This window comes from Urocitellus parryii, chromosome 2, assembly GCF_045843805.1.
Source record: "Urocitellus parryii isolate mUroPar1 chromosome 2, mUroPar1.hap1, whole genome shotgun sequence".
Classification (NCBI taxonomy): Eukaryota; Metazoa; Chordata; class Mammalia; order Rodentia; family Sciuridae; genus Urocitellus; species Urocitellus parryii.
In genome coordinates this window covers 60120337-60142455 of record NC_135532.1, presented here as the reverse complement: position 1 = coordinate 60142455, position 22119 = coordinate 60120337, and positions in this window count along the sequence as shown.

Sequence of the window (22119 nt, the reverse complement as noted above, 5' to 3'; positions counted from 1 at the left end):
AAGACTGTTTTAGACCTTGTTTTTTTTTAATTCAGAAAAGTCATTCTCTATTCAAAAATTCTTGAATTTAGTTTTTTTTCTATTCCTTTATTACTTTTTTCTAACTTTTTAATTATTACTATATCTATGTGTCATCTCTTTTCTCCTCTTTCTGTGACTTTAGTGTGTATTTGGAATACTTAATTCCAATTATTTTCTTCAAAGGTTTGAAGTTTCATTATCCTCATCTTAATTTACTTTTATTAGCTCTATTTTCATTTTTAGTTTTATTTATTTAGTTAGTTCTAGAGATTGAACCCGGGGTGCTTTGCCTTTTAGTTACATACCCAGCCTTTATTTTTATTTTGAGTCTCAGTCTCACTGAATTGCTAGGCATGGCCTCAAATTTTGGAATCCTCCTGCTTTAGCCCCTGGAGTCACTGATATTATGATATTACATATATGCACTACACTAACAGGAAACTGGTAGTGCTAGAGATTGAATTCAAGGCTTCATGCATGCTATGCAAGTATTTTATCAATAAGCTACATCCCTTTGTTTTCTATTAAATTCATTATATTAATTTTTCATGTTTTATTGAATAAAATGCAGAATAAGTGCTTTAAGTCTATTCAGATTACAAGTCATTACATAAAATTTTTATAATTATGTAGGAAATTTTATCTAATTTGAAGTTATTGTGCATCTATCTTTCTTTTAGTATTTTTCTTTCCTTTTTTCTTTTTCTTTTTTTAACATTATTGATCTATGTTGTTATTTCCCCACTATTTTTTGTATACTGATAATAGTCACCATGCACTTGCAATTCTTCTTGTTTATTTAGGGGCAACATTTATTTCTCTATTTCAAAAGTTCAGCTTTTCAGGTATCCATGGTACAAGGGAGCTTGGAGCACATTCTTATCTCTGGAAATTCTCTGCATCAGTGAGCTATTTCCAGTTAGAGTTACACTGCTTTGAGGGATACAGCTCCAGTCTCAGTTGTTCTATGGTTTAGGTCTAAGTACTTAGATAAAATAACTGTTTCTCATTCAAATTAACTACAGATATCTATAACAACTCTCCTTTCCCCTTATTCCCATGGAAGCCAGCCTTATCTATTGAGAAGGGAAGATATTAGCTTTATCTTTTCTTTTTGTTTCCTTTTATCTGACTCTGACAATGTACTGTGCTCTTGTAACTTAATACTTGAAACCAAATGTTATGTTTTCAATTTAATTGGGATATATTTCAGAGAGATTGCCCTCACAACTTTTCATTTTGAAATTGAAACAGTTAAATTGTAAATTTTGGGCTGGGGATGTTGCTCAAGCGGTAGCGCGCTCGCCTGGCATGCGTGGGGCCTGGGTTCGATCCTCAGCACCACATACCAACAAAGATGTTGTGTCCGCCAAAAAATAAAAATATTAAAAAATAAATAAAAAAAAAATAAATGTTAAAATTCTCTCTCTCTCTCTGTCCCCCTCTCTCTCTCACTCTCTCTTTAAAAAAAAATTATAAATTTAAAGTTGTTTTATGATATAAAAATGTGTTATTTTTTAAAAATATTCAGAGGAAGCAGGCATGGTGACTCAAACCTATAATCCCAATGGCTCAGGAGGCTGAAGCAGGAGGATCTCGAGTTCAAAGCCAGCTTCAGCAAAAGCGAGGCACTAAGCAACTCAGTGAGACCCTGACTCTAAATAAAATACAAAATAGGACTGTAGATGTAGCTCAGTGGTTGAGTGACCCTGAGTTCAACCACTGATACCCCCCTTCAAAAAAAATTTCAGAGGCAGAGTTCAGGTAAATAGTTCAATAACTTAATAAACTTGTTTAATTTTTATGTTTACGTTATGTCATTTTCTTTAATCTCTGTCCAAAGTCTATCACTATGCTATTCTGTAATTTTGTTGTTAAAAGACATATAATTTATTATTTTATAGCTTGTTTTTTTAAATAAAAAATAAGTTTCAGGTGGATAATTCAATAGTTATTAGAAAAACATTCTCAATAACATTATTAAGGATTATGAATATGTGCAAGAGCTTTATTGAATTAAGTAGATTTTGTTTTATAAATATGCTCATATGAAAGACACCTGGAGTGCCTTAGAATTAAAGACTAAAATTTATACCCACTTTTATTAAGCACAAACTGGGAAAGTGTTTATACTTGAAATTTATTATTCTGTAAAGAAATTATATTTCACTTAAGTCATTTAGATATATTTTGAATCTCTGGAAATGTGTAATTTCTAACCTATTTCATACTTCTAACATCCACCAATACAATATTGAGTTGTCAGTAGGTTTAAGCATGACACAGTGGGTGTCATATGGGACAGTTTAGCAATTTACTGGAGCCTAGGGAATGAGAAGCTTCAGTGTTCTAAAACACATTTAGAATTTTCCTTTCAAGCTTTAATTTCATTAATTCATGCTTTGTGCAAGAAAATTACTTATTTGATAAAGATAACCTAAGAATGTGAATTTCAAAATACTTGTTAGAAAATTTTAAGAATATAGGATATAAAAATTTTAAGGAAATAATATAACTGCTATGTATAATAAATCAAAATTAAAGCTAAATACATTTAGTTGGTTTTCTAGTGTTTTACCATCCTTGAGAAGGTCACTGATCATGTTTATTAAAAATGTTTATTAAACACATAAATGTCTTTCTTCCAAAATATTTTCTTCTTTATACATATATCCTTATGAGATACATTCAGACTGAATTGAAAACTACTTGATATAAAAATGAGTCAAGTGGACATTAATATATCAAACTAATAAAAAATACATTCTGAAACACTGTTTTTTTGTTTTAATTTATTAATTTCTCCAGTACTATACTATATTGATGATACAAAGATAAGTACAATATATTTTAATCAAATCAAAAGGATGGTAAAGTGGGACTACGATAAAAATAATAAAATCACTTATAATATCATACAAGTGATGTTAGGGAAGTATAAAGTACACTCTGTGAGAGGGAATCAAACAACAGAAAGATCAGAGTTGTTGTGCAGTCTTTATTGAGAAGGTAGGTATCATGTGAAACTAATCAGGCTTTATTGAGAAGGTAGGTAACATGTGAGACAGAACTTGAAATGCAGATGGGATATTAACAGTGAGAAGACGAGGCTTTAACCTAGGGAGAATATTAGGGAGAAAGACACAATGGCAGTTGGGTGTTAGCCAAAGTAACAGCACATAAAAGAAAGAGCAGAAAACACTTGTACAATAAGGTTGAGACATTTGCTGTATCCTTATGCAGAACAGTTTGAATTGCCTCATGTAGTCAAATATGGAAGCCACATGGAAACACTGCTTTAGAAAGATTATATTGGAAGCTATTATTTGGGATAGAATAATGGGAATATATTTTTAGTTGTTGTTAAAATATTGTAGGCCAAATATAATTAGCACTCAAGCTGATTAGTTGTAGTGGTCTTGGAAATAATGGCCTTAGAAATAACGGGGCAGATGAGCAAGAAAATAGATGTAAATTATATATAAATGGGCAATCAGTATGGATTGAAAGAAATGGGTAAAAATGATTAATTCCAGCACAAGTGTCTCTTAGAATAATTTCCATTGATATTTGCTTTTGAAACATGGTTAATTTAAAAGCATATTGACTAATTTTCAAAAGTTTTATTTCTATATTTTGTGATTTATTTATTAGTTGTACTATGATCAGTGATATAACTATACAATTCAAACCTTTATATATTTGTGGAACTGTTGTTTTATGATGCAATATCTAGACAATTTTGGTAACTGTTTTCACATGTACTTGAAAATCATACATATTTCCCAGTTAGTAGGTAAATTTCTTAATATGCATTAATTAAAATTATTAATCATGTTTTTCAACTATTCTATGTCTTTAATAACTTTATGTCTACTTATTCTATGTTTCCTGGAGAATAAAAATTTCTGACAGTGTTTTTGTATTTTTGTATTAATACTTCAACTTATTGATACTTGGATTTAAGGTATGTGTTATGTAAGCAACTTATTTATTTTTTAATGTAGTGAAACAATCCTCATCTTAGAACTTCTCTTTTTAAAATTTATGTATTATAATTGTACATAACAGTAGGATTCATTATATCATATTCATACATACACATAATATAGTTTGATTAATCTCATTCACCTGTACTTCCTCTTTTTCTTCTTTCCTCCCTTTCCCCAATCGCCATGTTATTTCTTCTAATACTATTACTTAGTGCATTATGATTACATATAAAACCAGAATTAATTGTGGTACATTTGTACATAGATATGACAGAATTTGACAACTTCATTGTCTAATATTTCTTAATTCTTACCCCTATTCCCTCCCTCTCAATTTTCTTTCCCTGCTCCATTGGTCTCCCTTCTGCTTTTATGAGTTCTGTCCTTTGCTTTTATTCCTTCTCTCTCTGTCTCTATTTCTCTCTAATCCACAAATGAGAGAAAAGTTTTGACCCTTGAACCCTAGTTAAGGCTTATCACTTAGCATGCTCTTCAGTTCCTTCCATTTATCAACAAATGACATAAACCATACTTTTTAATCCCTTCATCTTTTCACAGGCACCTAGAGAGTTTCCATAATTTGACTACTGTGAATTGTACAACTATAAATATTGCATGTATGTATAACTGTAGCATATTGATATTAGTTCTTTTGAATAAATTGTGATAGTAAAAGGATCATGAGATGATTCCATTTCTCATATTTTCTTTTTTATTCTTTATTTTATATTTTTATGTGTGTGTGTGTGTGTGTGTGTGTGTGTGTGTGTTGCTGTGAATCAAACCCAGGGCCTCATGCATGCCAGGCAAAAACACTCAACCACTAAGCCCCATTCTCATACCCATTCCTAGGCTTTTCGAGAAATCACTATACTGCTTTTAAAAGTGGTTATATTAATTTGAATCCTACGAACAATGTGTAAGTGTACCTTTCTCCCCATATTCTCTTCAGCATTTATTGTTACTTGTATTCTTGATGATTTGCATTTTAACCAGAGTGAAACGAAATTTCAGGAGAGCTTTGATTTTTATGTCCCTAATTGCTAACAATATTGAACAGTTTTACATATATTTGCTGATCATGTATATTTCTTTTTTTGAGAAATGTCTTTTAATCATTTGCCCATCTATTTATTGGCCTATTTGTTTTCCTGGTGTTAATTTTTAAAAATTCTTTATATATTCTGGATAGCAATCCCCAATCAGAAAAATAGCTACCAAAGATTTTCTCCCATTCTCAAGGCACTCTCTTCTTGCTCATTTCTATTGCTGTGCAAAAGCATTTTAATTTGATGTCATCACACTTATTGATTCTTGGATTTATTTCTTGAGCTTTAAGGGTATTACTAAGGAAGTAAATGCCTGTGACAATACATTGAAGTGTTAATTTGACGTTTTCTTCCAGGGTTTTTAAGGATTTTTGATAAGATTTATTGGTATTTCATCCACATTCAGTTGATTTTTGTGTTGAGGGAGAGATAGGTATCTAGTTTCTTTCTTTTATATATGGTTGTACAGTTTTCCTAACACCATTTGTTAAAAGGCTATCTTTTGTCCAATGTACTTTTTTGCCTGATACTAGATGAATTCTTTGCTGAATTCTACCAGACTTTTAAAGAAGAAATGACAGTCCTCCTCAAAGTATTCCATGAAATAGAAAGAAAAGGAACACTCTTGAATTCGCTTTATAAAGCCATATCACCCTGAGAGCAATACCAGATAAGGATATAAAAGGGAAAGAAAACCACACATATTAACCCTGAGATAAATAGTTTCAAAATCCTTTAATAAAATTTAGCAATGAAAATTCAAAAACACATTAAGAAAATTGCACACCATATTCAAGTTGGTTTCATCCCAGGGATGCAAGTTTGGATCAACATACACAAATTAATCAATATAATTCATCACCAAAAGAATTAAGAATAAAAATCACATGATTGTCTTTATAGATGAAGAAAAATTTTCTACAAAATCCAGCACCCACCCATCTTAAAAACACTGGAGGAACCAGGGATATAAGGAATTCACCTCAACCTCATAAAACCTGTATGCAACAAAGCTCAACCAACATCATACTGAAGAGGAAAACTGAAAGCATTTTCTCTAAAATCAGGAGTAAGACAAGGATGTCCACTCTCACAATTCCTGGTCAAGTTTCTTCTCTTGAGAGCTTCAAGAACAATATTAAGAGAATACAAATAGAAAAATAAGTTATCTATTTGCTCATGATGAGATCCTATACATAGAAGACTCCACGGAAATCTTCACCAGAGGATTTCTAGATATCATAAACATATCCAACAAAGCAGCAAGATACAAGATCAACAAAACAAAAATAAACACCTTTCTTGCAAACCAATAATGTACCTACTTATAAATTAAAAAAATAATTCCATGCACAGTAGCCTCAAAAATACTGAGAACAAATCTAACCAAAGAGACAAAATGAAATAAAATTTCCTACAATGAAAATTATAGACACTGAAGAGAGCAATTGAAGAAGACCTTAGAAGATGGAAAGACCTTCCATATTCTTGAATAGTCACAACTAATATTATAAAAATAGACATATTACCAAAAGATTCAATACAGATTCATTATAGTCCCCATCAAAATACCTCTGATAATCTTCATAGAACTAGAAGAAATAGTCCTAAACCTCATATGAAAGAAGTCCCAGAATAAATAGAAATTCTGAGGAATACAAAAGATGCCGGAGGCATCACGATATCTGATCTCAAACTGTGCTACAGAACTAAATAGTAATAATAAAATATCAACTTACTATTGGTGTAACAGACATGAAAACCAATGGAATAGAAGAGAGAAATCCATATATATATAATATAATACATATATATATATATATATTATATATATTTAACTGATCCTCAAGAAAGATGTCAAAAATATAGTTAATTCTTTATAAGATCAGAAATATTGTTTGTGCATACCCAGTGTCTATCAACATACTTTGTTTATAAGGAATACTAACACATTTCATGGAATTTATAGCTACATAAGTGAATAGTGAACTCCTACTCATCAATTACCACTTTTTTATCACATTATGTCTTTCAGTCTCTATGTGGAGATAGTAATCAGTTTTTCTCATCTGGCCTAAACCAATTAATGTGAGCTATTTTGCAACCTAATATTTCTCAATCCAAATAAGATTGGGCTTAATATCTACCTATTTATTTTCATGTCTCCATTTATACATACACACATATAAACACACATATAAAGATAGGCAAAATTGTGATAGAATAAGTGCTTATCCCATTTTATAGTTCAAATCCCTATCTAGTTCCAAAATTAATTTCAGAATGAGAAAGTGTAGTCTAGGTTCATATATTTATAAAATCTATAATTATACTATGTAATGTAACAATATATAACATAGCCTACTTACTATTTGCAGAATAAACTAATGTGAAATTATATCCTAATTTATCACAATCCAAGCACTGGAGTTTGTTGTCTAAAAGTCCTAGAAATAGTATAATAGAATAATGTTTACTCTTGTGTATAACATAGAAACATCCGGTATGGAGTTTAGACAAGACATGTGCATGCATCATTTATAATTTGATTACATTCTAAGTGCTGAAAAGGTACTATGAACATGAATAATTCAAACCACCTGAAAGAATGGGCTTTTTACATTCCATTTCAGAGTTTTGTTTTTCAGACAAGATGTCTTAACAATGTAAAACACGTGTCACTGATAGAATATGATTAGAAATACACTGTGACCTGACAGCTAACAATTATTCCTTTCTGTATTATTCTTGCAGGCTAAATAAATGATATAAGAATATGTGCTGGAACTCAAAGTATAAGTCACAGACACTTTAAAAAGTAGTCAATATATGTAATTTCTTTTGTATGCAAGATAGAACAAAATAAAAAAAATAATAATAATATAATATTTTAGCCAATTAAGTGCAATGAATTTTATAAATAGAATGGAAAAGGGATTATAAAAATTGATACACTAAAACATGAAAAGTTTAAAATGTCTGTTTTTCATTTTCTTAAGCAAAGTAACTGAATACTAAAGATTCATTTTTATATTTAATCACAGTTAATTGTATGATTTTCTTGATTCAAAATAATCTTTATGTGTTTCTAGTAATGACAATAAATTGACATTCATAAAAATTAAAATTTGAATTTAAAACTAAACAGAAGAATCATTATATTTTTCTAGGTATAACAGAAATTGGTAAATTTGTATATTGTTTATTTAACCATTAGTTAATTTCAGTTCAAATATTTTGGGGTGGAAAATTAATAATGAAGTGAAAAGAAGCAGTGATTTGGAAACATCTTCACTGCTGTTATGGTGGCTATAGGTGTCCTCCCAAAGCTCCTATTAATACAGGAATATTCAGAGGTAAGGTTATTGGACTGTGAGAGCTATAACCTAAAATCAGTCTATCCTAGACGAGGTGGTAATTATAGGCAAGTGGGGCATGGTTGGAGGAAGTGGGTGATTGCTGATCTGTCCTGAAAGGATGCATCTTCCATGTGGTCCCTTTTCTCACATTGCTACCATAAGGAGAAAAACTTCCCTCAGCTGTTCCTTTTCTGCATGATGTGCTGCCCGACCTGGGCAGAGAGCAATGGAGTTGGCTGTCTATTGACTGAGACCTGTGAAACTGTCTGTGAAACTGTGAGCTCCAAATAAACTTTTCCTCCTCTAAGCTTTGCTCCTTGAATGAATGAAACAGAGTGAAGCAAAAGATGACTAAAAAACACCTACCTACTTTTCTAAACCAATTTCATTGGTCAACATAATCTTTAGAATAAGATTTGCTACTCTGACTGAATTGGCAGAGCTGACTAAAATTTAATTCCACATTTACTCAATCTATTTTTTATGTACAATTATCCATCATGTGTGTTAATGCAAAATTGCATACTTATTTCCCCCATGATTACTTACCAATACATGTAGTAACTAATTTTGTTATTTGCACAATAGGCAGTAGTGAAAAATATTTATGAACAATTTATTACTTTAATAGATATTATTTCCATATAGTCCAAAAACTAAAATAATTGAAAAGTTCATGTAATAAAAGCATGTAAGATACAAATATTCCCACTTTATACTTTTGTTACCCTCCCAATTAACTTACTCACCCTCTAAGATACATCTTATTATATATATATATATATATATATATATATATATATATTCGCAGATACTTTACGAATATGCAAGTAACATCATTAACATAAATTATAACTTTTTTACTTTTTCAAATTATTGTTTTTACTTGCTAACACACATTACAAATTAAACTATTTCTTTTTTTTTCAGTGTAATGGTGTGCCATTATAGCATTCTAGTGGAAGTTACTTATACATACTCTGTGGACCATCATTTAGTTGTTTCTGAAACACTAAAGTGATTCAACTTTATACTCCTATGAACATGTTTGTGACTAAAAGTCAAATTTCACAAATAGCATGGTTAAACAGAATGAATGTTCATTTGGTAGATGGAGCAAAATTGCTGGCTTTAGAGGTTTATCAATTTTCATAACCACCAGCAATGTATGAGTATGTATGTTATTTAGTGATATACTCAACACTGTATGTGTTTATTCCATTTCAAAACCCATCTGGGACACTGCATGCAATTCAATTCTGACACTAACACCCAGAGTTCTAAATGAGTGGCTATAAATCCAGAAATTCCCACGCTTCACTGTAGTTTTGATAATTTGCTAGAACTATTGATAATTTCCTAGAAAAATTTACAAAACACAGGAAAATAATATTCTTAGGATTAGAGTTTTATTGTAAAAATATACATAAGGCAAAAATTAGAAGTTCAAATATGCAGAATGTCAATGGTACTTTCCCATGGATTTGGTGTTTAATACTCTATTGGACACCAATATGTTCACAAACTAGTAAGTTACACTGAGCTTTGGAATGGTGTTTCATTATGTTGGCATGATTGATTACATCAGTGGCCATGTGATTAACCTCCATCTCCAAACTTCTGCCCCCTTCATAAAATCAAGCATCTAAAAACCACAAACTCCAAATTACATTCTTAATCTTTCTGGAGACCAGTCCCCATTATAAAACCATTTAGGAACCCACCATAAGTCACCTAATTAGCCTAAAAAGGAAAGTTTACCATCATTGGCAAATTTCAATTTTCTTTACTCTTTCCACCAGGAAATGTGGATGGATAGTATTACTTATTTTTTATATACCATAGTAATATAGCATGGGTGAAAAGTTGATATTTCAGAATGGTATCTTATAATGCTTTTATTGTTTATTTAACTTATTATTACTGAAGATGAGTATGTATTTGTGTACCTAAGAGTCATTTTTAACTTAATATTTCATTTTCTTTAATAATTGATTCTTTTCATTGTCCATTTCTCCTAGAGACTTATGTAGTCTTATTGATTTAAAGTGATATATATATATATACATTTTATTGCTGTCTGCTGTACCTTCTTTGAAATGCATCTTTCTATCTATCTATATATATATATGTCTATCTACATAGAGTATATATATATATATATATATATAATATAATATATATAGAGAGATTATATATACTTTATATTTAAAGAGATATATAATACATATCTATTATATCTATGTACATATATATACTATGTATATATATATGTGTGTGTGTGTGTGTGTGTGTGTGTATGGGGGGAGAGGGAGAGATTTGTGCAAAATAGAGAATTCACATGAAAGTTCAGAGGTGCCAAACAAATTCTAAAACTCAAAGAAAAGCCAGATTATTGAGGCTTAAATATTATCTTAATTTGGAAGAGAGAAGTAGGGATTTTAGGCATTTTAAAGAGGAAATAAATGATTTTTAGAAAAAACTGAAGGGGTGAGAAGAACAGACTATTGGAACCAAGTTCACCTGTACTTTGCATGTGAAGTCAACTCTAAACTTTCTGCAGGATAATCTTCTGAGGAATCAGCTTTTACATAGGGGAATCTTAGAGAAAGACCTTTCTTGTACTTTAAAATAGAAAGGATCAAGAGATTTGGGACAGATCAATATCAGAGAGACCTGGAGCCTTCATGTTGAAGACTCATTTGTTGGGATATTGTTTTCTTAGCCACACTATGTACACACACACACACACACACACACCACACACACACACACACACTTTTTATCATAAGATGGGTTGTAATTATTATTTGCATTTGTAATTTGTTTTTCGCATTTGTATACGATATCCACTTTCCTGTGGGTATTTTGAAAATATAGCTTAATTTACTGATATTTTTGCATCTTGAGTTTAGTAATTCTTTTTCTTAAATATTTAGTTTTTAGTTATACGTGGACACAATATCTTTATTTTTATGTGGTGCTGAGTATCGAACCTGGTGCCTCACACATGGTAGGCAAGCGCTCTACCTCTGAGCCACAGTCTTACACTCAACTTTTCATTTTTTCCCCCAGTATATTCATAGTGAAGTTTGGGCTTAGTCTCATGCATATGAAATATACTTTAGAAGTAATTACACTGAGCATTATTAACTGTTTTTTCATAAAGATCATATCATTTTTTATTTTTCCTTGATTTAATAATATATTGTTTTAAAAGATATAATATTAAGCCAACATTTTATTCCTGACATGAAACTGGTTTCTTTAGTTGTATCCTAATTGTTCATAGTTTGTGTTGCTATGTAGAATAGATGTGAAAACAATTTTTTTTTGGCATCTAATTATAAACCTGGGACTTATCAATATTCTTCAAAGAAGAAATTACATATTAACTGGTTCATGAGTTTCTTAGCTTGTGTCCTACCTAAAGTGGACGCTGGGACAAAGTCACCAAGGTAAGCACATGTTTTATAATGAAATTGCAAGAAGCTACAGTGAAAATTTAGGAGATTAAAATAGGTAAGGAGAGAAAACTAATTAAGTGTTATTATTTTTTTTATTACTGACTACTACAGTGGATGACAGGGTGTGGACCTTCCTTGGACCTTTGAAATGCATCTCAAATTGATCCTAATCAGGTACATGAAAGAAAATATTTATCTGCTAATTTTAGTCTTCCATTATTTCATGACAACAAAACACATTTAAAACCCCCAACATTCAAGCTCACATATGTATTAGTGTTCAGTAGATTTCCACAGATATTCCACAGACACACATTAGTTATATAAAAATCTCTGGGGCTGAAAGCAAGAGGCAGGAGGACAGTACTCACTTATTTTTTATTTTGTGCAAATCATTTCACAATGTGTCTAGTTAATTATTGTCTCATCATCACCTTGAGAAAGAAAAGGCCCTAAGAATTTACAATGATGTCCACAAGTGTCTCATATAATTATTTGCATCACTCGGATTCTTAAATCAAAGGCAGTCAGCCAGAAATCCAATCTCTTAAAATTAAAGGAATACAAATAGGAAAAGAAGAACTCAAACTATTTCTATTTGCCAAAGACAAGATTCTATATTTAGAAGATCCAGAAAATTCCACCAGAAAACTTCTAGAGCTAATAAATGAATTTTGAAAGTGGTAGGATATAAAATCAACACCCATAAGTCAAATGCATCTCTATACATCAGTGCTGAATCCTCTGAAACTCTTGATACAACTCAGTCTATTAAAAAAAGGGGGGGTGGCGAGGGGTGTTCTTCTCCAGCAACAACAAACATCTCCAAAGCATTACTGACGTCCATGATGTTTCTCTACAAGCCCTAATAGATTTCTCTCATCTTTGACTTTATTTTGGCTAGTCTAGATTGCTAACCAGGTAGGTTGACCCAAATTATCTTTCCCAAAAGAAAACCTTATTTTTGTTTTCATTTTGTTCTCTAGTTGTTGCAGTTGTCCACTTGCTGCTATTATAAAGCAGCAAAGATGTAAAAGAAATTCCAATGAATCTCCAGTTTCCAGATATACCTTCTTTTACCCTTAACATAGCTTATTATCTGCCATTATCCTTCTTAGGTTAATAATTCCATTTATTTTTTCTGATGATTGACTGGAAGAAGAAATCTTAGTGACTAAATAGTGGTCATCAGTTCAATCTCTGTGGTATCCTACTTTGTGCCAATGGGAGCAAGAAACTCTATCTAGTCCAGCAGAGTCTGAGGCAATAGGGGAAGAAAACAGAGATTTCCTAAATTATTTATTGAAAGTTATTGTTGAAAAGTCCACTATTACTACTGCCACAACCCATTTTCTCCATTCTTGTATTCTATTAGAGAGACAATATGATTTATCAGCAATTGATAAAATAATACATATCCATGGATAGATAGTCCCAAGAAGGAGCCTCGGCTGGTTCTTTAACAGTCTATTTCTCTGTGTTGTTCTATAAGGTTCTTCAGATATATGGGATTCCTAAGACCATCATAAGCCATGATCATGTGTCCATGATTACATCTTCTTTCATGCAAAATGAATACTTTAATCAGATTCAACATTATATGAACTACTTGATCAACAATTTTTAAATGTTTGCATAACAAAGTATTATTGTGGAAAGATATTCTGGTTATGTGACTGTGAGGTATTTTATAGGATGCGGTGACCAGAGGAAACCTACAGATGCCAAGATGACTGCTGCTAGCTGAAATTTTTCCGCTTAGAAATGTTGACCAGATATAGGAAATATAAACACTCCATTTAAGCAGAAAATTACATGGATTGAGACTATAACTAAATGGCTTAACAGGACATCAGAGTCTTTTCTTTTTTTTTCCTTCCTTTTACCTTTCATGTTATAAAAGGCTAGACAGGCATGCATTGTGAGTGTAGAGATGTAACTCATCCAACACTGCCTGGTATGTAAGTTCCCCTGACTGCCTATCAACCTAGACTGTTCTGCCTCTTTTGGTCTGTTTGATTTTTACTTAGTGAGAGCAGTTCTTCGTTCCTGCAGGAAGTTTCCCCAAAATCAAACAGGTAGGAAAGGTAAACTTATATCTGAAATAATACTAGTTATTTTTAAGAAGAATCAGCATCTTTCCTGAGTAAACTACATCCTACAAAGTGGTTACAAAGTAGGTAATTCATTCTAAGAATTTAACATCATTCTCACTTTCTGGTAGATTGTGTACTCTTTAGTGTCCATATCTAGAACAGCATTGTTAGGAATGTATCCATGCTGTTGAGCTACCATGATGACTGAGCTGTTCATATGCTCATTGTGCCAGTTAGGCAGAGGAATCCTACAGAATGAGGCATTCTGGCCACTTAGAGTCAATTCTTTTTCTAATGGGCATTAACAAGAGAAAATAATAAATAATGTTTGTCCTCACTAGCATTCCATATACATGTGTCTTTCCTATTCTACTTTTTATCTCATTATCTAATCTTGTTTCTTCTGTGTCACTGACTAGTATACCAGATCAATTGCTTGTATCTAGGAGTCCTTTTATCCTTAAACCTCAGGACACTGTTCTACTTCTCTTTCCATAAACAGTGAATAACTCATGTCAAACACTACATCTGTTCCCGCTGGGAGAATATTCTTCTTTACCATCCTTTAGTTCCATATCTGATTGGCACTGCATTATAGCAGATATATGTCTATTATTTTGAGAAGAATGAATTCTCTAGGTCAACAGGTGTTGGAGGCTGCATTGTTCTGCCTAGCAGAAATACCTCCTCTAGCAAAGGAGCTGTGATTGAGACTGCCATTTGGCTTAATCTGTGGTAGTTCATCACCATCTGCCACAATCCAGCTGGTTTTTCTGATGCCAAATACAAAAATTAAACAAGGACGTAACAGAGGCACCATCCTTGGATATTTTCAGTCTTTTCTCCCTGTTCTTCCAAGATGTAAAATTACTTCAATTTACTATCCTGGCCATCAGTGGGAGAAGGTGAGATATGTATCTTTTTGCTATTATAAATATCATTATTCAGATCAGGATATCACTGTAAGGGAGTATAAAATATTATGCACTCATACTTGTCTAAAAATAAAGATCTGAGAATAAGAAATAGAAAGGTCAATATCATCTTCACAAAATGCTAAATTTGCATAAACTTAGATCCCTCTGGGCAATGTCAAGCATCCATTAGGAAAGGATAACATAATTTCTAGGTTTCAATCAGAAAACAAAGTTTGTTAAAATGTGGGTGATTTAAGTTTGCAGGGGGGTCTTTTATACTAAATATAAAAATGACAATTGATGTTAGAGAAGTCATGTGTATCAGGGATGGATCTAGATCAGTTTGGAAACTTATAGAAAATACTGAAAGATTAAAATTGAGCTCAGGAATTATAATGTAAAAGATAATTTACATAATACTTTAATAACTGTGAATTTACTTAAAGAAAAGGGAGGTAGTTTTGTAAAAGAAAATTCTAAAATAAATGTTTAAATATATTCTTAAAGATGTCTTCAATATTATGTAGATAATAATCACTTAAAAGTAATTTAATAGTGTGCTAATTGAGATTCAATTTTATAATTGAAAATATAAATGTAATAATAAAAAGTAAACATTTTTTCATTATCACCGTGAGAGGCCTAATTAAAATTCTCTCTTAGTAAAGTTTTTAAATTTTTATTCACATATATTAAGAAAAAATGTAATTTTAATGTATATTTTGATTAGCTACATATAGGAAACTTTCAAAATTCTCCTTACATTGACCTAAATCAATTATCTAAAATATTTAATATGTAAAACACAAAGTATATATTTTATCCAATGTCCAAATTAATAAAAAAATAAGAGATTAATTACAAACTCTAACAATATTGCCTAAGTATAGAAAAAATACTGAATCACAGTGTTTTAATTTTACAAAAAAGCTACTTGAAATGAGCTTGACTACATACAAGAGTTTAACTAATTAGAGTCTACTTGTCAAGAAGTCACAGGTTAGGACTTAAATATGTTTGCTTTTTAGAAAAAAAATAATATGTAATTAGAAATATGAGCTGCTTTGTTCTGTTCTTTATAAAAATGAGAATATATGCTGAACATTTGAATGCATGTTTCATTTGTATCTATTGTTTCTATAGTTTTTCAATAGAGCCTCAAAGATGCTGAATACAGGTTTAATTCTAAATTTCATTTCTTTGTGAATTGCATTATCCTTAAGCAATGCATCATCATCACAGGTCATTGCACCAATGAAATTAATCTGATAAAACACCTGTGTGACAGAGAAAATGATATATTAGTGTGATTCATCATTAATGAACATCATCAGTCCATGATCTATTAGTGTATTGCTCAAAGAATGGTGTCATTAGGAAAGAGTGAGTCCTACTGCTAAATTATGGTGTAGATGGCAATAGCTAAAGCCTGGCATAACCCAAGAGGCAGAAAGTATATGTGCCAATACAGAATCAAAGACCCTGAAGTTTATTATTATTTTTCATATAAGTATCATAGTTTCATCTTTGCTAATAAGGTTTATTGTCCTGTAGCAAAATTAAGTTTGTCCTGATTATTCATGTACTATTAATTGCTTGTACACCTACATAAACAATATTATTTATGAGAGACTTACACATTCTGCATCACCAATGAGAAACACAAAAGAGTTTGAGATTTAAATACAAAACAATTTGGAACAACTTTTTAATTAATATCTCTTTAAGTACTTTTTTAGGCATAAATGTTCTACAAACTACACAACATTTGGCTAGATCATTATTTCCAGATTTAATAGGAAATTGTCCTAATATGCCTTTCATTAATCCAAGCAAAAAAATTAATATAAGTTTATTCAAGTTAAAATTTATGTCTGTAAAAAATAGAATTATAAATTAGAGATTGATAAATAGGTAGTGAAATAATAATGTGAAAAATTTGGAATCTAAATCTATGTTTTTAACATAAACTTGATGAGTTTGTTCTGTTGATTTAAAATAACCTTAAAGTGTGACTAAAGCTCTAATAACTGCATTATTAAAAAAAAAAAAAAAACTTTGACTTTGCTTCTCTATTTTGAAAGTGTTAACTGAATTAAATTTTTATTGGATGCATTATAATTATACATAATAGTAGTATTTATTATGCCATATTCATACATGAACATAACATAATTTGATAAATCTTATTCTCCAGTACCTTTCCTTTCCCTCCTTTTATTCCTTCCTCTCATTTCCCACTCTGATCTACTTGCTCTACTCTACTAATCTCCTTCTCTTATTATTATTTCGATTAATGTATTATAATAAATAATATATAAAAGCAGGATTCATTGTCTTTTGACAAACACCTAAACTTGTTTCATAACATGGCTATTGTGAATTATGCTGCTATAAAGATTATTATGTATGTATCACTGGAATATGCTGATTTTCGTTTTTTCATATAAACACCAAGGAATAGAATAGCTGGGTAGTTTGGTGGTTTCATTCCAAGTCTTTGGAAGAATATCCATATTGCATTCCCACCAATAATATATAAGTAAGTGTACCTTTCCCTACACAGTCTCTCCAGCATTTATTATTTTTTGTATTCTTGACAATTGCCTTTCTAAGTGGAGTGAAATGAAATTTCAGTGTAGTTTCAACTAGAATTTCCCTAATTGCTAAAGATGTTGAACATTTTCTCATATATATGTTGTCATTTGTATTTCTTCTTTTGGAAATATGTTTACATCATGTGCCCGTAGTTACTGCATTATTTTGTTGGAAATTGAAAATTGCTTCTTTCTCAAAAGTATGTGCTCAGCGAGGGTAAGTGTTTTATCTGTTTAATTGTACTAACACCAGTTTGGAAGAATCCAGCAATTGTTAGACCCTAAGATTTTTTCTAACTCATTCATGAACTCATTTAACATAATAACATCTTGAAACAGATTCATACCTCTTAAATCATGTGTGTATTTAAATAGTGAACATGTGTGTTTTAAATCATGATTTATATTATTCTTTTTCAAATATTAAAAGTGTCTTGTTGATACTATCATTAATTTTCTTATCTATGTAACAATGCATGCGTATAATCTTTCCTTCTGATTTTATAGGTTTAGAGACCACCATTAAATGTTAGAGTTATGCACAAATAAGACTAACATTTTTATCAAGGGGATTCATGTTACCAGCAAGAAATATAAATACTGTTGTTCGGATTCAGTCCAGAATATATGGTTCAGAACCATTTCTTCCTCTTCACTAAGTACGATTATAAACTCTCAAAATAACATAGAGGCAAGTAAAGGAAATATTTGAAACCTAGTGAGAAGGAAGTTAACTGCTTTTAAATTTCAAGACTAGAGTAGCAACATAGCAGCCAGGAGTACTGTCCACCTGAAAAAACCCAAGCCCAGCCTTCCAGTGTTTCACCACCATAATCCAGCATAAGATATATCCCAGGGAGGTCCATTCTTCCCTAGAGCAAGTGAGAACACTGCCCAAAGCTTGGTGAATCTGTAAGAACACGAAGGGAGTTTACAACAGTAAACTGTATTCTCCCTCCACAGAAAATTTCAGACTCTCCCTGGTGGCATAATATCATGGCAAATCCCAACCACAACCCATAAAAATAGGCCAAGTCCCTCAAGCTAAACCTAAACAGACTATCTTCTAAAAGAAAATATAAGTAGAACATAGAGTGCCTAAACATGGTATTAAAAAAAAAAAAAGATTGTGCAGGATGCAATTAAATCACTTGTCCTACCAAGAAAGTCATACTCTGAGAAAAGATGATCAACTGACTTGAATTCTGTGAAAAATCAGATATTTGGACTTACCAGATATCATAAAATTCTACTACAACCAATTGTATATCTTCTTGAAATAAGTGAATGTGTAGAAAATTTCAGCAAAAAGATGGAAGTTATAAAACAGAGGAATGAGAAGGAAATTACAAAAAAATACCCCAAATATTTCATTATCTGGATTGATTCAGAAATACAGTGAAAAGGACAGAGATTAGAATCACTGAACTTAATAAAATTACCTAATATGAACAATAAAAAGAAAACAGTTTGAAAGAAGAAGAACAACAATAACAAAAGATCTAACATTTGTTTTCATTAATATTTAGAAGTGCTGTGCATACCTGTAAACCCAGGGCAGTGGCTCAGGAGGCGTAGTCAGGAGGATGATGAGTTCAAAGCTAGCCTCAGCAAATTATGGAGGTCCCATTCAACTTAGCAAGACTCCACCTCAAAATAAAATATAAAATAGGACTAGCAATGTTGCTCAATGTTAAAGCATCCTGGGTTTAACCCCTGGGACCCAAGAAAGAAATAAAGAAAGATAGAAAAAAATAGAGATCCAGATTAAGAGTAGAAAAATATGAAAGTGAAAAAAAATGGAAGAAATAATGGCTTGAAAACTTTACAAATTTGGTAAAACAACAACAACAACAACACAAAATAAAGCAACAGACACAGAGCTACAAATTGAAGAAAGTGAATGAAAGACAATAGACTCAGACAATTTTATTTCAAGACACAGCATTAGCCAAACTTCTGAAAACTAAAGACAAATAAAAATTTTGAAAATAGCCAGAGATAAATAATATTATATTTCTCATGAGAAGATGTACAGTTTAAAAGAAAGTTATAGAATTAAAACAAAACAACACAACACCTATCAATTGTAAATTCCACATCTGGTCAAAATAACCTTCAGGAATGAGGTAAAAATAAACACACCTCAAATGAAGGAAAATCAAAAGAATTTGGTGCTAACATACCTACTTTTAAAAATGTGGTTAAAGGAAGTTCTTTGTACAGAAAGTAAATGCTAAAGGAAAAATCTTGGATCATTGGAGAAATGATCATGATCAATAGAAATAGTGGATATATGGGTATATAATAGATAGATTGGTATCCTTTCCCATTTAGATTTTTAATTAATGCATTATAATTACACAAAACAGTAGGGATTATTTTGATATAATTGTACATACATGGAATATAATTTGCTCCCTTTCAGTGCTTTGTCTTTGCCTCCCTTCTTGTTTCCCCATTTCTCTCCCTTTACTCCACTGATTTCAATTTATTTATTTTTTTTAAATTTGTTCTTTTTGTACATAATTGTGGAATTCACTGCTTATATTCATATATGTCCATAGCATAATTTGGTCAATTTCATTCCATAGTTCTTCGTTTTTTTCCCATCCCTCCTCCCTCCCCTCAACTTTCTTCCCCTACTGTACTAATCTCCCTAAATTTTTATGGTATTCCTCCCCTTTTTCCCCCTTATTCTGGTCTAGCTTTCACACACTGAAGAAATAATTCAATCCTAAACTTTTTGTATCTGGCTTATTTCACTCAGCATACTGTTCTCTAGCTCCATCCATTTACCTTCAAGTGCCATAATTTCTTTGTTCATTGAAGGGGACTAAAGCTCCACTGTGTAAATCAACTTTCTTCCCTCTCTTCCCCTGGTTCTATATACTTGAGTCTCACTGGCATCCCTCCAACACCTTAGTTGGCCACCCTCCTTCTCAGCCTGCATGGAGCTCTTACACAAGGATGATCTTCCATTTCTTCCTCCCACTCCCAACCTGTCAAGGCTGACACTAAAATTATAGTCTAAAATTAACTCCCTCAAACTATTCTATCTATGTAAGGTGACTTGTTTGTTTTGTTTATTTGTTTGACTGTTTTTCCCTCCAGATGTTTTTCCTCGTTGTTTCCTCATTTGCACTGTTCTCATTTGTACTTACACTGCATTTGGCTAACGGCACTTTCCTGCCCAGACCATAAGCTCTATTATGGTAGAACTTTGTTCATTGATTCTGCGAAGGTCCAGATGAAGACACTGTGCTTCTATCGATACCCGTCCTACTCCTCTCCCTTCCTTTTCCTCTTCTTATGTATTAAATTCTTCCATTTGTACTTTTCTTTCTAATCCAAATTTTGGAAATCACATGCAGTTTTTCAGTTGAAATAAACTTGTCTTTCTCTATCTAATACTTGTTTCTTATTAGCATGTGTGGCAGGGGTGCTGGGGATGAACCCTAAAGCTTTGTGTATGCAAGGGAAGCTATTGAGCTATATCCCAAGCTCTCTTATTAGCTTTGAACTATCTTGAACTTATCCTCAGTAAATTGAAAACAAACCCAAACTCTGGATCCTCCACACTTCTCCAGCTATGGGTGTAACTTTACTTTTCCTTGCCAGCCACATGTCCATAAATAGAAATCTATACCTGCCAAATCTCAGAAATTCAATCCTCTGCTCACAGAGTTTCCACCCCTATCTGGTTAAAAAAAACAACATTGGTAAAAGTCATCATTCAAAAAAAACTAAATTCTTAGGCCTCCTCTTACAAGATCTCAGCTGTTGGGCATGGTGGCACATAATTGTATTACCAGCAACTCTGGAGACTGAGGCAGGAATATGCAAAGTTCCAGGCTACCCTCAGCTATTTAACAAGGCCCTCAGCGACTTTCCCATGTCCATAGCTTCAACAATTTCTTAAATGCAGATTTCTCACAAAGTTACTTTTTTAGAGTATTGAAAAATGTCTCACTGACTTTTGTCCCTGGGTTCCTGGGTATTAGCATCAAATTCCTTGTGATTTCTGCCGCAGTCTTGCTGGGCACAAATCACGAGCCACTGAAGCAGGAACAAACTTTATTTTTTTACTGCAAGAAAAAACCTCACACAAGCTCCTGGGGAATCCTCCCGAAAGCCACGAGGCTCCTGCAGGAACCCCCAGCCAGAAATAGCTCCCCAGGGAAATCCCTCCTCCTGCACTTTGCCAACCAATGGGAACTCCCGGGGAATCCCCGTGAGAACTCAAAATAGCGCAAGAAGTCCAAAATAGCGCAAGAACCCAAAAGTAGCGGCAGAGGCGGATATTAATGCCTCGCCTGTCAATCAATACTGTTGGCAAAATGCCCAGGAGCCATACAGACTCGGCTGTGGCTCTCAGCATCTCCCCCCTTCTGTTTAATTAAACAACAAGTAATGTGGCTTAAGGACCGTGCCTGTTAGGTAGTCCAATTCAACATATGGTCCTTACCCGTCATCGGATGAACTGACCTCTAGGCGTCAGCCTCCTGTCTTAGGTTGGTACCACTGCAATCAGATCATACCCTTCACTGACTACCGGTCCAGCATACAGCCATACTTGTGGATAGGCCTTTGCACCAGTGGGGGGGGTGAGGTTCTTTGC